Here is an 18363-nt window from a genome sequence, read left to right on the forward strand (position 1 = left end):
TGCCGGTTTATGTTCCTGCAGTTTTCACTGTAAAACAGTGTTGGAGCTTCTACATCCCCATATATATTTATGGAATGCAGTTTGCAAATGAAAAAAAACACTGTGTTCCCAACAAGTTAGGTGAAGTACTGACTTCACACACACTTATCTCTCAGAACACAGCATGTGGAGAGACGTTCGTTCATCTAGCACAAGGGAACGATTTGCAGGAGAAACTATTACTCTGGTTTCTAATTCTGTTTCCTAGTGCAGGGTTGAAGTTCTTGCAGTTTTCACTGTATAACAAAATTGGAGCTAGTACCTCCCCATATATATGTATGGAGTGGAGATTGCAACTGAAAAGAAACTTTGTGTTCCCAACAAGCTAGGTGAAGTACGGGTTTCACACACACTTATCCCTCAGAACTGAGCATGTGGAGAGACTTTCATTCATCTAGCACAAAGGGAACAGGTTGCAGGAGAAAATTTTACTCCGGTTTCTCAGTCTGTTTCCTAGTGCCGGTTTGAAGTTCCTGCAGTTTTCAGTGTAAAACACAGTAGGAGCTAGTACCTCCCTATATATATGTATGGATTTGGGTTAGCAACTAAAAACAATCTTTGTGTTCCAAAAAAGATATGTGAAGGACGGCTTTCACACACACTTATCTCTCACAACTGAGCATGTGGAGAGACGTTCATTCATCTAGTACAAAGGGAACGGTTTGCAGGAGAAACTTTTTCTCTGGTTTCTCAGTGTGTTTCCTAGTGCCGGTTTGAAGTTACTGCAGTTTTCACTGTAAAAGCGAGTTGGAGATTGTAACTCCCCATATATATGTATGGAGTGGGGTTTGCAACTGAAAAGTAACTTTGTGTTCCCAACTAGCAAGGTGAAGTTCGGATTTCACACACAATTATCTCTCAGAACTGAGCTTGTGGAGAGACATTCGTTCATCTAGCAGAAAAGGGAACAGGTTGCAGGAGAAACTTTTACTATTGTTTCTCATTCTGTTTCCTAGCGCCGGTTTGAAGTTCCTGCATTTTACACTGTAAACCGTGTTGGAGCTATTATCTACCCTTATAGATGTATGGAGTGGAGTTTGCAACTGAAAAGAAACTTTGTTTTCCTAACAAGATAGGCGAAGTACGGCTTTCATCCACATTTATCTCTCTGAAATGATTATGTGTAGAGACGTTCGTTCATATAGCAAAAAAGGAACGGGTTGCAGGAGAAACTTTTACTCTTGTTTCTCAGTCTGTTTCCTAGTGCCGGTTTGAAGTTCCTGCAATTTTCACTTTAAACCGAGTTGGAGCTAGTATCTACCCATATAGATGTATGGAGTGGAGTTAGCAACTGAAAAGTAACTTTGTGTTCCCAACTAGCTAGGTGAAGGGCGGCTTTCACACACACGTATTACTCAGAACTGAGCATGCGGAGAGACGTTCGTTCATCTGGCACAAAGGGAACGTGTTGCAGGAGAAAATTTTTATCTGGTTTCTGTCTGCTTCCTAGTGCCGATTTGAAGGTCCTGCAGTTTTCAGTATAAAACAGAGTTGGGGCTTGTACCTCCCCATATATATGTATTGAATGGATTTTGCAACTGAAAAGAAACTTTGTGTTCCTAAGAAGCTAGGTGAAGGACAGCTTTAACACACAATTATCTCTCCAAACTGAGCATGTGGAGAGGCGTTCGTTCATCTAACACAAAGGGAACAGTTTGCAGGGGAAACCTTTACTCTGGTTTCTCAGTCTGTTTCCTAGTGCCGGTTTGAAGTTCGTGCAATTTTCACTGTAAAACCGAGTTGGAGCTTGTACCTCTCCATATATATGTATGGAGTGGTGCTTGCAACTGAAAAGAAACTTTGTGTTCCCAACAAGCTAGGTGAATGACGGCTTTCACACACATTAATCTCTCACAACTGAGCATGTGGAGAGACTTTCTTTCATCTAGCACAAAGTGAACGGGTGGCAGGGGTAACTTTTTCTCTGATTTCTCAGTCTGTTTCCTAGTGCCGGCTTGAAGTTCCTGCAGTTTTCACTGTAAAAGCGAGTTGAAGCTTGTACCTCCGCATATATATGTATGGAAAGGAGTTTGCAACTGAAAAGAATCTTTTTGTTCCAAACAACCTATGTGAAATACGGCTTTAACTCACACTTTTCTCTCAGAACTGAGCATGTGTTGAGACGTTCGTTCATCTTGCAAAAATGGAACATTTTGCAAGAGAAACTTTTACTCTGGTTTCTCAGTCTGTTTCCTAGTGCCGGTTTTAAATTCCTGCAGTTTTCACTATAAAACCGAGTTGGAGCTTGTACCTCCCCATGTATATGTATGGAAAGGAGTTTGCAACTGAAAAGAAACTTTGTGTTCCCAACAAGCAAGTTGAAGCACGACTTTCACACACATTTATCTCTCAGAACTGAGCATGTGGAGAGACGTTCGTTCATCTAGCACAAAGGGAACGGGTTGCAGGAGAAACATATACTCCGGTTTCTCAGTCTGTTTCCTAGTGCCGATTTGAAGTTACTGCAGTTTTCACTGTAAAATCGATTTGGAGCTTGTAACTCCCCATATAGATGTATGGATTGGAGTTTGAAACTGAAAAGTAACTTTGTGTTCCCAACTAGTTAGGTGAAGGACGGCTTTCACTCACACTTATATCTCAGAACTGAGCATGTGGAGAGACGTTCGTTCATCTAACACAAAGGGAACGGGATGCAGGAGAAAATTTTACTCTGGTTTCTCAGTCTGTTTCCTAGTGCCGATTTGAATATCCTGCAGTTTTCACTGTAAAAACGAGTTGGAGCTTGTACCTCTCCATATATATGTATGGAGTGGGATTTGCAACTGAAAAGAAACTTTGTGTTCCCAACAAGCTAGGTGAAGGACGGCTTTCACACACACTTATCTCTCAGAACTGAGCATGTGGAGAGACGTTCATTCATCTAGCAGAAAGGAACGGGTTGAAGGAGAAACAATTTCTCTGGTTTCTCAGTTTCCTAGTGCCGGTTTGAAGTTCCTGCATTTTTCAGTGTAAAACAGAGTTGGAGCTTGTACATCCCCATATATATGTATTGAATGGAGTTTGCAACTGAAAAGAAACTATGTGTTCCCAACAAGCTAGTTGAAGGACGGGTTTCACACACAATTATCTCTCAGAACTTAGCATGTTTAAAGATATTTGTTCATCTAGCACAAAGGGAACGGTTTGCAGGGGAAACTTTTACTCTTGTTTCTCAGTCTGTTTCCTAGTGCCGGTTTGAATTTCCTGCAGTTTTCACTGTAAAACCGATTTGGAGCTAGTATATCGGCATATATATGTATGGATTGGAGTTTGAAACTGAAAAGAAACTTTGTGTTCCCAACAAGCTAGGTGAAGTACGGCTTTCACACACACTTATCTCTCGGAACCGAGCATGTGGAGAGACGTTCATACATCTAGCACAAATGGAAAAGTTTGCAGGAGAAAATTTTACTCTGCTTTCTCAGTCTGTTTCCTAGTGCCAGTTTGAAGTTCCTGCATTTTTCACTGTAAACCGAGTTGGAGCTACTATCTACCCTTATAGATGTATGGAGTGGAGTTTGCAACTGAAAAGAAACTTTGTTTTCCCAACAAGATAGGTGAAGGACGGCTTTAACACACAATTATCTCTCGGAACTGAGCATCAGGAGAGACTTTCGTTCATCTAGCACAAAGGGAACAGTTTGCAGGAGAAACTTTTACTCTGGTTTCTCAGTCTGTTTCCTAGTGCCGATTTGAAGTTACTGCAGTTTTCTGTGTAAAAGAGTGTTGGAGATTTACCTCCCCATATATATGTATGGAGTAGAGTTGGCAACTTAAAATAATCTTTGTGTTCCAAACAAGATAAGTGAAGGACGGCATTCACACACACTTATCTCTCACAAATGAGCATGTGGAGGGACGTAGATTCATCTAGCAGAAAGGGAAAGGGTTGCAGGAGAAACTTTTTCTCTGGTTTCTCAGTATGTTTCCTACTGCCGGTTTGAAGTTCCTGCAGTTTTCAGTGTAAAACCGAGTTGGAGCTTGTACCTCCCCATATATATATATTGAATGGAGTTTGCAACTGAAAAGAAACTTTGTGTTCCCAACAAGCTAGTTGAAGGACGGGTTTCACACACAATTATATCTCAGAACAGAGCACGTGGAGAGACGTTCGTTCATCTAGCACAAAGGGAAGAGGTTGCAGGAGAAAATTTTACTCTGGTATCTCAGTCTGTTTCCTAGAGCCGGTTTGAAGTTCCTGCAGTTTTCAGTGTAAAACAGAGTTGGAGCTTGTACCTCTCCATATATATGTATGGAGTTGTGTTTGCAACTGAAAAGAAATTTTGTGTTCCCAACAAACAAGGTGAAGGACGGCTTTAACACACACTTATCTCTCAGAACTGAGCATGTCGAGAGACGTTCGTTCATCTAGCAAAAGGGGAACAGGTTGCAGGAAAAACTTTTACTCTGGTTTCTCAGTGTGTTTCCTAGTGCCGGTTTGAAGTTCCTGCAGTATTCAGGTTAAAACCGAGTTGGAGATTGTACGTCCCAATATATATCTATGGAATAGGGTTTGCAACTTAAAAGAATCTTTGTGTTCCAAACAAAATAGGTGAAGGACGGCTTTCACACACACTTATCTCTCACAACGTAGCATGTGGAGAGACGTTCGTTCATCTAGCACAAAGGGAACGTGTTGCAGGAAAAACTTTTTCTCTGGTTTCTCAGTCTGTTTCCTAGTGCCGATTTGAAGTTCCTGCATTTTTCACTGTAAAACGGAGTTGGAGCTTTTACCTCTCCATATATATATATAGAGTGGAGTTTGCAACTGAAACGAAATTTTGTGTTCCCAACAAGAGAGCTGAAGGACGGCTTTCCCACACACATATCTCAGAACTGAGCATTTGGAGAGACGTTCGTTCAAATAGCACAAAGGGATCGTGTTGCAGATAAATTTTTCTCTGGTTTCTCTGTCTGTTTCCTAGTTCCGGGTATATGTTCCTGCAGTTTTCACTGTAAAACCGTGTTGGAGCTTCTACATCCCCATATATATGTATGGAATGCTGTTTGCAAATGAATAAAAATTTTGTGTTCTCAAGAAGTCAGGTGAAGTACGGATTTCACACACACTTCTCTCTCAGAACACAGCATGTGCGGAGACGTTCGTTCATCTAGCACCAGGGAACGGTTTGCAGGAGAAACTTTTACTCTGATATCTCAGTCTGTTTCCTAGTGCCGGTTTGAAGTTCCTGCAGTTTTCACTGTATAACAAAATTGGAGCTAGTACCTCCCCATATACATTTATGGAGTGGAGTTTGCAACTGAAAAGAAACTTTGTGTTCCCAACTACCTAGGTGAAAGACGGCTTTCACACACACTTATCTCTCAGAACTGTGCATGTGGAAAGACTTTTGTTCATCTAGAACATATGGAACTGGTTGCAGGAGAAAGTTTTACTCTTCTTTCTCAGACTGTTTCCAAGTGCTGGTTTGAAGTTCCTGCAGTTTTCACTGTAAAATCGTGTTGGTGATAGTACCTCCCCTTATGAAAGTATGGATTAGTGTTTGCAACTGAAAAGTAAGTTTGTGTTCCCAACTAGCTAGTTGAAGTTCGGCTTTCACACACAAATATCTCTCAGAACTGAGCTTGTGGAGAGACATTCGTTCATCTAGCAGAAAGGGAACGAGTTGCAGGAGAAACTTTTACACTGGTTTCTCAGTCTGTTTCCTAGTGCCAGTTTGAAGTTCCTGCATTTTTCACTGTAAACCGAGTTGGAGCTTGTATCTACCCTTATAGATGTATGGAGTGGAGATGGCAACTGAAAAGAAACTTTGTTTTCCCAACAAGAGAGGCGAAGGACGGCTTTCACACACAATTAGCTCTCACAACTGAGCATGTGGAGAGACGTTCGTTCAACTAGCACAAAGGGAACGGTTTGCAGGGGAAACTTTTACTCTTGTTTCTCAGTCTGTTTCCTAGTGCCGGTTTGAATTTCCTGCAGTTTTCACTGTAAAACCGAGTTGGAGCTAGTACCTCCGCATATATATGTATGGATTGGAGTTTGAAACTGAAAAGAAACTTTGTGTTCCCAACAAGCTAGGTGAAGTACGGCTTTCACACACACTTATCTCTCGGAACAGAGCATGTGGAGAGACGTTCGTTCATCTAGCACAAAGGGAACGGTTTGCAGGAGAAACTATTACACTGGTTTCTCAGTCTGTTTCCTAGTGCCGGTTTGTATTTCCTGCAGTTTTCAGGTTAAAACCGAGTTGGAGCTTGTACTTCCCCATATATATCTATGGAATAGGGTTTGCAACTTAAAAGAATCTTTGTGTTCCAAACAAAATGGGTGAAGGACGGCTTTCACACACACTTATCTCTCACAACTTAGCATATGGAGAGACGTTCGTTCTTCTAGCACAAAGTTAAAGTTTTGCAGGAAAAACTTTTACTCTGGTTTCTCAGTCTGTTTCCTTGTGCCGGTTTAAATTTCCTGCAGTTTTCAAGTTAAAACCGAGTTGGAGCTTGTACGTCCCCATATATATCTATGGAGTAGGGTTTGCAACTTAAAAGAATTTTTGTGTTCCAAACAAAATAGGTGAAGTACGGCTTTCACACACACTTATCTCTCACAAATTAACATGTGGAGAGACGTTCGTTCATCTAGCACAAAGGGAAAGAGTTGCAGGAAAAACTTTTTCTCTGGTTTCTCAGTCTGTTTCCTAGTGCCGGTTTGAAGTTCCTGCAGTTTTCACTGTAAAACGGAGTTGGAGCTTTTACCTCTCCATATATAAATATAGAGTGGAGTTTGCAACTGAAAAGAAACTTTGTGTTCCCAACAAGAGAGCTGAAGGACGGCTTTCCCACACACATATCTCAGAACTGAGCATTTGGAGAGACGTTCGTTCAACTAGAACAAAGGGATCGTGTTGCAAGATAAATTTTTCTCTGGTTTCTAAGTCTGTTTCCTAGTGCCGGGTTTATGTTCCTGCAGTTTTCACTGTAAAACCGTGTTGGAGCTTCTACATCCCCATATATATGTATGGAATGCAGTTTGCAAATGAATAAAAACTTTGTGTTCTCAACAAGTCAGGTGAAGTACGGATTTCAAACACACTTCTCTCTCAGAACACAGCATGTGCGGAGACGTTCGTTCATCTAGCACCAGGGAACGGTTTGCAGGAGAAACTTTTACTCTGGTATCACAGTCTTTTTCCTAGTGCCGGTTTGAAGTTCCTGCAGTTTTCACTGTATAACAAAATTGGAGCTAGTACCTCCCCATATACATTTATGGAGTGGAGTTTGCAACAGAAAAGAAACTTTGTGTTCCCAACTACCAAGGTGAAAGACGGCTTTCACACACACTTATCTCTCAGAACTGTGCATGTGGAAAGACTTTTGTTCATCTAGAACATATGGAACTGGATGCAGGAGAAAGTTTTACTCTTCTTTCTCAGACTGTTTCCAAGTGCTGGTTTGACTTCCTGCAGTTTTCACTGTAAAATCGTGTTGGTGCTTATACCTCCCCTTATGTATGAATGGATTAGTGTTTGCACTGAAAAGTAACTTTGTGTTCCCAACTAGCTAGTTGAAGTTCGGCTTTCACACACAAATATCTCTCAGAACTGAGCTTGTGGAGAGACATTCGTTCATCTAGTAGAAAGGGAACGAGTTGCAGGAGAAACTTTTACACTGGTTTCTCAGTCTGTTTCCTAGTGCCAGTTTGAAGTTCCTGCATTTTTCACTGTAACCGAGTTGGAGCTTGTATCTACCCTTATATATGTATGGAGTGGAGTTTGCAAATGAAAAGAAACTTTGTTTTCCCAACAAGATAGGCGAAGTACGGCTTTCACACACACTTAGCTCTCACAACTGAGCATGTGGAGAGACGTTCGTTCAACTAGCACAAAGGGAACGGGTTGCAGGAGAAACATATACTCCGGTTTCTCAGTCTGTTTCCTAGAGCCGGTTTGAAGTTACTGCAGTTTTCACTATAAAAGCGATTTGGAGCTTGTAACTCCCCATATAGATGTATGGATTGGAGTTTGCAACTGAAAAGTAACTTTGTGTTCCCAACTAGTTAGGTGAAGGACGGCTTTCACTCACACTTATTTCTCAGAACTGAGCATTTGGAGAGACGTTCGTTCATCTAACACAAAGGGAACGGGTTGCAGGAGAAACTTTTACTCTGGTTTCTCAGTCTGTTTCCTAGTGCCGATTTGAATATCCTGCAGTTTTCACTGTAAAACCGAGTTGGAGCTTGTACCTTTCCATATATATGTATGGAGAGGAATTTGCAACTGAAAAGAAACTTTGTGTTCCCAACAAGCTAGGTGAAGGACGGCTTTCACACACACTTATCTCTCAGAACTGAGCATGTGGAGAGACGTTCATTCATCTAGCAGAAAGGGAACGGGTTGAAGGAGAAACAATTTCTCTGGTTTCTCAGTTTCCTAGTGCCGGTTTGAAGTTCCTGCATTTTTCAGTGTAAAACCGAGTTGGAGCTAGTACATCCACATATATATGTATTGAATGGAGTTTGCAACTGAAAAGAAACTTTGTGTGTCCCAACAAGCTAGTTGAAGGACGGGTTTCATACACAATTATCTCTCAGAACTGAGCATGTTTAAAGACATTCGTTCATCTAGCACAAAGGGAACAGGTTGCAGGAGAAACTTTTACTCTTGTTTCTCAGTCTGTTTCCTAGTGCCGGTTTGAAGTTCTGCAGTTTTCACTGTAATACCGAGTAGGAGCTAGTACCTCCCCATATATATATTTGGAATAGAGTTTGCATCTGAAAAGAAACATTGTGTTCCCAAGAAGCTAGGTGAAGGACAGCTTTAACACACAATTATCTCTCCAAACTGAGCATGTGGAGAGACGTTCGTTCATCTAACACAAAGGGAACAGTTTAAGGGGAAACTTTTACTCTGGTTTCTCAGTCTGTTTCCTAGTGCTGGTTTGAAGTTCCTGCAATTTTCACTGAAAAACCGAATTGGAGCTTGTACCTCTCCATATATATGCATGGAGTGGTGCTTGCAACTGAAAAGAAACTTTGTGTTCCCAACAAGCTAGGTGAATGACGGCTTTCACACACATTAATCTCTCACAACTGAGCATGTGGAGAGACTTTCTTTCATCTAGCACAAAGTGAACGGGTGGCAGGAGTAACTTTTTCTCTGATTTCTCAGTCTGTTTCCTAGTGCCGGCTTGAAGTTCCTGCAGTTTTCACTGTAAAAGCGAGTTGAAGCTTGTACGTCCGCATATATATGTATGGAAAGGAGTTTGCAACTGAAAAGAATCTTTTTGTTCCAAACAACCTATGTGAATTACGGCTTTAACTCACACTTTTCTCTCAGAACTGAGCATGTGTTGAGACGTTCGTTCATCTTGCAAAAATGGAACATTTTGCAAGAGAAACTTTTACTCTGGTTTCTCAGTCTGTTTCCTAGTGCCGGTTTGAAGTTCCTGCAGTTTTCACTGTAAAACCGAGTTGGAGCTTCTACCTCCCCATGTATATGTATGGAATGGAGTTTGCAACTGAAAAGAAACTTTGTGTTCCCAACAAGCAAGTTGAAGCACGACTTTCACACACACTTATCTCTCAGAACTGAGCATGTGGAGAGACGTTCGTTCATCTAGCAGAAAGGGAACGAGTTGCAGGAGAAACTTTTACTCTGCTTTCTCAGTCTGTTTCCTAGTGCCAGTTTGAAGTTCCTGCATTTTTCACTGTAAACCGAGTTGGAGCTACTATCTACCCTTATAGATGTATGGAGTGGAGTTTGCAACTGAAAAGAAACTTTGTTTTCCCAACAAGATAGGTGAAGGACGGCTTTAACACACAATTATCTCTCGGAACTGAGCATCAGGAGAGACTTTCGTTCATCTAGCACAAAGGGAACAGTTTGCAGGAGAAACTTTTACTCTGGTTTCTCAGTCTGTTTCCTAGTGCCGATTTGAAGTTACTGCAGTTTTCTGTGTAAAAGAGTGTTGGAGATTTACCTCCCCATATATATGTATGGAGTAGAGTTGGCAACTGAAAATAATCTTTGTGTTCCAAACAAGATAAGTGAAGGACGGCATTCACACACACTTATCTCTCACAAATGAGCATGTGGAGGGACGTAGATTCATCTAGCAGAAAGGGAAAGGGTTGCAGGAGAAACTTTTTCTCTGGTTTCTCAGTATGTTTCCTACTGCCGGTTTGAAGTTCCTGCAGTTTTCAGTGTAAAACCGAGTTGGAGCTTGTACCTCCCCATATATATATATTGAATGGAGTTTGCAACTGAAAAGAAACTTTGTGTTCCCAACAAGCTAGTTGAAGGACGGGTTTCACACACAATTATATCTCAGAACAGAGCACGTGGAGAGACGTTCGTTCATCTAGCACAAAGGGAAGAGGTTGCAGGAGAAAATTTTACTCTGGTATCTCAGTCTGTTTCCTAGAGCCGGTTTGAAGTTCCTGCAGTTTTCAGTGTAAAACAGAGTTGGAGCTTGTACCTCTCCATATATATGTATGGAGTTGTGTTTGCAACTGAAAAGAAATTTTGTGTTCCCAACAAACAAGGTGAAGGACGGCTTTAACACACACTTATCTCTCAGAACTGAGCATGTCGAGAGACGTTCGTTCATCTAGCAAAAGGGGAACAGGTTGCAGGAAAAACTTTTACTCTGGTTTCTCAGTGTGTTTCCTAGTGCCGGTTTGAAGTTCCTGCAGTATTCAGGTTAAAACCGAGTTGGAGATTGTACGTCCCAATATATATCTATGGAATAGGGTTTGCAACTTAAAAGAATCTTTGTGTTCCAAACAAAATAGGTGAAGGACGGCTTTCACACACACTTATCTCTCACAACGTAGCATGTGGAGAGACGTTCGTTCATCTAGCACAAAGGGAACGTGTTGCAGGAAAAACTTTTTCTCTGGTTTCTCAGTCTGTTTCCTAGTGCCGATTTGAAGTTCCTGCATTTTTCACTGTAAAACGGAGTTGGAGCTTTTACCTCTCCATATATATATATAGAGTGGAGTTTGCAACTGAAACGAAATTTTGTGTTCCCAACAAGAGAGCTGAAGGACGGCTTTCCCACACACATATCTCAGAACTGAGCATTTGGAGAGACGTTCGTTCAAATAGCACAAAGGGATCGTGTTGCAGATAAATTTTTCTCTGGTTTCTCTGTCTGTTTCCTAGTTCCGGGTATATGTTCCTGCAGTTTTCACTGTAAAACCGTGTTGGAGCTTCTACATCCCCATATATATGTATGGAATGCTGTTTGCAAATGAATAAAAATTTTGTGTTCTCAAGAAGTCAGGTGAAGTACGGATTTCACACACACTTCTCTCTCAGAACACAGCATGTGCGGAGACGTTCGTTCATCTAGCACCAGGGAACGGTTTGCAGGAGAAACTTTTACTCTGATATCTCAGTCTGTTTCCTAGTGCCGGTTTGAAGTTCCTGCAGTTTTCACTGTATAACAAAATTGGAGCTAGTACCTCCCCATATACATTTATGGAGTGGAGTTTGCAACTGAAAAGAAACTTTGTGTTCCCAACTACCTAGGTGAAAGACGGCTTTCACACACACTTATCTCTCAGAACTGTGCATGTGGAAAGACTTTTGTTCATCTAGAACATATGGAACTGGTTGCAGGAGAAAGTTTTACTCTTCTTTCTCAGACTGTTTCCAAGTGCTGGTTTGAAGTTCCTGCAGTTTTCACTGTAAAATCGTGTTGGTGATAGTACCTCCCCTTATGAAAGTATGGATAAGTGTTTGCAACTGAAAAGTAAGTTTGTGTTCCCAACTAGCTAGTTGAAGTTCGGCTTTCACACACAAATATCTCTCAGAACTGAGCTTGTGGAGAGACATTCGTTCATCTAGCAGAAAGGGAACGAGTTGCAGGAGAAACTTTTACACTGGTTTCTCAGTCTGTTTCCTAGTGCCAGTTTGAAGTTCCTGCATTTTTCACTGTAAACCGAGTTGGAGCTTGTATCTACCCTTATAGATGTATGGAGTGGAGATGGCAACTGAAAAGAAACTTTGTTTTCCCAACAAGAGAGGCGAAGGACGGCTTTCACACACAATTAGCTCTCACAACTGAGCATGTGGAGAGACGTTCGTTCAACTAGCACAAAGGGAACGGTTTGCAGGGGAAACTTTTACTCTTGTTTCTCAGTCTGTTTCCTAGTGCCGGTTTGAATTTCCTGCAGTTTTCACTGTAAAACCGAGTTGGAGCTAGTACCTCCGCATATATATGTATGGATTGGAGTTTGAAACTGAAAAGAAACTTTGTGTTCCCAACAAGCTAGGTGAAGTACGGCTTTCACACACACTTATCTCTCGGAACAGAGCATGTGGAGAGACGTTCGTTCATCTAGCACAAAGGGAACGGTTTGCAGGAGAAACTATTACACTGGTTTCTCAGTCTGTTTCCTAGTGCCGGTTTGTATTTCCTGCAGTTTTCAGGTTAAAACCGAGTTGGAGCTTGTACTTCCCCATATATATCTATGGAATAGGGTTTGCAACTTAAAAGAATCTTTGTGTTCCAAACAAAATGGGTGAAGGACGGCTTTCACACACACTTATCTCTCACAACTTAGCATATGGAGAGACGTTCGTTCTTCTAGCACAAAGTTAAAGTTTTGCAGGAAAAACTTTTACTCTGGTTTCTCAGTCTGTTTCCTTGTGCCGGTTTAAATTTCCTGCAGTTTTCAAGTTAAAACCGAGTTGGAGCTTGTACGTCCCCATATATATCTATGGAGTAGGGTTTGCAACTTAAAAGAATTTTTGTGTTCCAAACAAAATAGGTGAAGTACGGCTTTCACACACACTTATCTCTCACAAATTAACATGTGGAGAGACGTTCGTTCATCTAGCACAAAGGGAAAGAGTTGCAGGAAAAACTTTTTCTCTGGTTTCTCAGTCTGTTTCCTAGTGCCGGTTTGAAGTTCCTGCAGTTTTCACTGTAAAACGGAGTTGGAGCTTTTACCTCTCCATATATAAATATAGAGTGGAGTTTGCAACTGAAAAGAAACTTTGTGTTCCCAACAAGAGAGCTGAAGGACGGCTTTCCCACACACATATCTCAGAACTGAGCATTTGGAGAGACGTTCGTTCAACTAGAACAAAGGGATCGTGTTGCAAGATAAATTTTTCTCTGGTTTCTAAGTCTGTTTCCTAGTGCCGGGTTTATGTTCCTGCAGTTTTCACTGTAAAACCGTGTTGGAGCTTCTACATCCCCATATATATGTATGGAATGCAGTTTGCAAATGAATAAAAACTTTGTGTTCTCAACAAGTCAGGTGAAGTACGGATTTCAAACACACTTCTCTCTCAGAACACAGCATGTGCGGAGACGTTCGTTCATCTAGCACCAGGGAACGGTTTGCAGGAGAAACTTTTACTCTGGTATCACAGTCTTTTTCCTAGTGCCGGTTTGAAGTTCCTGCAGTTTTCACTGTATAACAAAATTGGAGCTAGTACCTCCCCATATACATTTATGGAGTGGAGTTTGCAACAGAAAAGAAACTTTGTGTTCCCAACTACCAAGGTGAAAGACGGCTTTCACACACACTTATCTCTCAGAACTGTGCATGTGGAAAGACTTTTGTTCATCTAGAACATATGGAACTGGATGCAGGAGAAAGTTTTACTCTTCTTTCTCAGACTGTTTCCAAGTGCTGGTTTGACTTCCTGCAGTTTTCACTGTAAAATCGTGTTGGTGCTTATACCTCCCCTTATGTATGAATGGATTAGTGTTTGCACTGAAAAGTAACTTTGTGTTCCCAACTAGCTAGTTGAAGTTCGGCTTTCACACACAAATATCTCTCAGAACTGAGCTTGTGGAGAGACATTCGTTCATCTAGTAGAAAGGGAACGAGTTGCAGGAGAAACTTTTACACTGGTTTCTCAGTCTGTTTCCTAGTGCCAGTTTGAAGTTCCTGCATTTTTCACTGTAACCGAGTTGGAGCTTGTATCTACCCTTATATATGTATGGAGTGGAGTTTGCAAATGAAAAGAAACTTTGTTTTCCCAACAAGATAGGCGAAGTACGGCTTTCACACACACTTAGCTCTCACAACTGAGCATGTGGAGAGACGTTCGTTCAACTAGCACAAAGGGAACGGGTTGCAGGAGAAACATATACTCCGGTTTCTCAGTCTGTTTCCTAGAGCCGGTTTGAAGTTACTGCAGTTTTCACTATAAAAGCGATTTGGAGCTTGTAACTCCCCATATAGATGTATGGATTGGAGTTTGCAACTGAAAAGTAACTTTGTGTTCCCAACTAGTTAGGTGAAGGACGGCTTTCACTCACACTTATTTCTCAGAACTGAGCATTTGGAGAGACGTTCGTTCATCTAACACAAAGGGAACGGGTTGCAGGAGAAACTTTTACTCTGGTTTCTCAGTCTGTTTCCTAGTGCCGATTTGAATATCCTGCAGTTTTCACTGTAAAACCGAGTTGGAGCTTGTACCTTTCCATATATATGTATGGAGAGGAATTTGCAACTGAAAAGAAACTTTGTGTTCCCAACAAGCTAGGTGAAGGACGGCTTTCACACACACTTATCTCTCAGAACTGAGCATGTGGAGAGACGTTCATTCATCTAGCAGAAAGGGAACGGGTTGAAGGAGAAACAATTTCTCTGGTTTCTCAGTTTCCTAGTGCCGGTTTGAAGTTCCTGCATTTTTCAGTGTAAAACCGAGTTGGAGCTAGTACATCCACATATATATGTATTGAATGGAGTTTGCAACTGAAAAGAAACTTTGTGTGTCCCAACAAGCTAGTTGAAGGACGGGTTTCATACACAATTATCTCTCAGAACTGAGCATGTTTAAAGACATTCGTTCATCTAGCACAAAGGGAACAGGTTGCAGGAGAAACTTTTACTCTTGTTTCTCAGTCTGTTTCCTAGTGCCGGTTTGAAGTTCCTGCAGTTTTCACTGTAATACCGAGTAGGAGCTAGTACCTCCCCATATATATATTTGGAATAGAGTTTGCATCTGAAAAGAAACATTGTGTTCCCAAGAAGCTAGGTGAAGGACAGCTTTAACACACAATTATCTCTCCAAACTGAGCATGTGGAGAGACGTTCGTTCATCTAACACAAAGGGAACAGTTTAAGGGGAAACTTTTACTCTGGTTTCTCAGTCTGTTTCCTAGTGCCGGTTTGAAGTTCCTGCAATTTTCACTGAAAAACCGAATTGGAGCTTGTACCTCTCCATATATATGCATGGAGTGGTGCTTGCAACTGAAAAGAAACTTTGTGTTCCCAACAAGCTAGGTGAATGACGGCTTTCACACACATTAATCTCTCACAACTGAGCATGTGGAGAGACTTTCTTTCATCTAGCACAAAGTGAACGGGTGGCAGGAGTAACTTTTTCTCTGATTTCTCAGTCTGTTTCCTAGTGCCGGCTTGAAGTTCCTGCAGTTTTCACTGTAAAAGCGAGTTGAAGCTTGTACGTCCGCATATATATGTATGGAAAGGAGTTTGCAACTGAAAAGAATCTTTTTGTTCCAAACAACCTATGTGAATTACGGCTTTAACTCACACTTTTCTCTCAGAACTGAGCATGTGTTGAGACGTTCGTTCATCTTGCAAAAATGGAACATTTTGCAAGAGAAACTTTTACTCTGGTTTCTCAGTCTGTTTCCTAGTGCCGGTTTGAAGTTCCTGCAGTTTTCACTGTAAAACCGAGTTGGAGCTTCTACCTCCCCATGTATATGTATGGAATGGAGTTTGCAACTGAAAAGAAACTTTGTGTTCCCAACAAGCAAGTTGAAGCACGACTTTCACACACACTTATCTCTCAGAACTGAGCATGTGGAGAGACGTTCGTTCATCTAGCAGAAAGGGAACGAGTTGCAGGAGAAACTTTTACTCTGCTTTCTCAGTCTGTTTCCTAGTGCCAGTTTGAAGTTCCTGCATTTTTCACTGTAAACCGAGTTGGAGCTACTATCTACCCTTATAGATGTATGGAGTGGAGTTTGCAACTGAAAAGAAACTTTGTTTTCCCAACAAGATAGGTGAAGGACGGCTTTAACACACAATTATCTCTCGGAACTGAGCATCAGGAGAGACTTTCGTTCATCTAGCACAAAGGGAACAGTTTGCAGGAGAAACTTTTACTCTGGTTTCTCAGTCTGTTTCCTAGTGCCGATTTGAAGTTACTGCAGTTTTCTGTGTAAAAGAGTGTTGGAGATTTACCTCCCCATATATATGTATGGAGTAGAGTTGGCAACTGAAAATAATCTTTGTGTTCCAAACAAGATAAGTGAAGGACGGCATTCACACACACTTATCTCTCACAAATGAGCATGTGGAGGGACGTAGATTCATCTAGCAGAAAGGGAAAGGGTTGCAGGAGAAACTTTTTCTCTGGTTTCTCAGTATGTTTCCTACTGCCGGTTTGAAGTTCCTGCAGTTTTCAGTGTAAAACCGAGTTGGAGCTTGTACCTCCCCATATATATATATTGAATGGAGTTTGCAACTGAAAAGAAACTTTGTGTTCCCAACAAGCTAGTTGAAGGACGGGTTTCACACACAATTATATCTCAGAACAGAGCACGTGGAGAGACGTTCGTTCATCTAGCACAAAGGGAAGAGGTTGCAGGAGAAAATTTTACTCTGGTATCTCAGTCTGTTTCCTAGAGCCGGTTTGAAGTTCCTGCAGTTTTCAGTGTAAAACAGAGTTGGAGCTTGTACCTCTCCATATATATGTATGGAGTTGTGTTTGCAACTGAAAAGAAATTTTGTGTTCCCAACAAACAAGGTGAAGGACGGCTTTAACACACACTTATCTCTCAGAACTGAGCATGTCGAGAGACGTTCGTTCATCTAGCAAAAGGGGAACAGGTTGCAGGAAAAACTTTTACTCTGGTTTCTCAGTGTGTTTCCTAGTGCCGGTTTGAAGTTCCTGCAGTATTCAGGTTAAAACCGAGTTGGAGATTGTACGTCCCAATATATATCTATGGAATAGGGTTTGCAACTTAAAAGAATCTTTGTGTTCCAAACAAAATAGGTGAAGGACGGCTTTCACACACACTTATCTCTCACAACGTAGCATGTGGAGAGACGTTCGTTCATCTAGCACAAAGGGAACGTGTTGCAGGAAAAACTTTTTCTCTGGTTTCTCAGTCTGTTTCCTAGTGCCGATTTGAAGTTCCTGCATTTTTCACTGTAAAACGGAGTTGGAGCTTTTACCTCTCCATATATATATATAGAGTGGAGTTTGCAACTGAAACGAAATTTTGTGTTCCCAACAAGAGAGCTGAAGGACGGCTTTCCCACACACATATCTCAGAACTGAGCATTTGGAGAGACGTTCGTTCAAATAGCACAAAGGGATCGTGTTGCAGATAAATTTTTCTCTGGTTTCTCTGTCTGTTTCCTAGTTCCGGGTATATGTTCCTGCAGTTTTCACTGTAAAACCGTGTTGGAGCTTCTACATCCCCATATATATGTATGGAATGCTGTTTGCAAATGAATAAAAATTTTGTGTTCTCAAGAAGTCAGGTGAAGTACGGATTTCACACACACTTCTCTCTCAGAACACAGCATGTGCGGAGACGTTCGTTCATCTAGCACCAGGGAACGGTTTGCAGGAGAAACTTTTACTCTGATATCTCAGTCTGTTTCCTAGTGCCGGTTTGAAGTTCCTGCAGTTTTCACTGTATAACAAAATTGGAGCTAGTACCTCCCCATATACATTTATGGAGTGGAGTTTGCAACTGAAAAGAAACTTTGTGTTCCCAACTACCTAGGTGAAAGACGGCTTTCACACACACTTATCTCTCAGAACTGTGCATGTGGAAAGACTTTTGTTCATCTAGAACATATGGAACTGGTTGCAGGAGAAAGTTTTACTCTTCTTTCTCAGACTGTTTCCAAGTGCTGGTTTGAAGTTCCTGCAGTTTTCACTGTAAAATCGTGTTGGTGATAGTACCTCCCCTTATGAAAGTATGGATTAGTGTTTGCAACTGAAAAGTAAGTTTGTGTTCCCAACTAGCTAGTTGAAGTTCGGCTTTCACACACAAATATCTCTCAGAACTGAGCTTGTGGAGAGACATTCGTTCATCTAGCAGAAAGGGAACGAGTTGCAGGAGAAACTTTTACACTGGTTTCTCAGTCTGTTTCCTAGTGCCAGTTTGAAGTTCCTGCATTTTTCACTGTAAACCGAGTTGGAGCTTGTATCTACCCTTATAGATGTATGGAGTGGAGATGGCAACTGAAAAGAAACTTTGTTTTCCCAACAAGAGAGGCGAAGGACGGCTTTCACACACAATTAGCTCTCACAACTGAGCATGTGGAGAGACGTTCGTTCAACTAGCACAAAGGGAACGGTTTGCAGGGGAAACTTTTACTCTTGTTTCTCAGTCTGTTTC

This window comes from Camelus dromedarius, chromosome 9, assembly GCF_036321535.1.
Source record: "Camelus dromedarius isolate mCamDro1 chromosome 9, mCamDro1.pat, whole genome shotgun sequence".
NCBI classification, from domain to species: Eukaryota; Metazoa; Chordata; class Mammalia; order Artiodactyla; family Camelidae; genus Camelus; species Camelus dromedarius.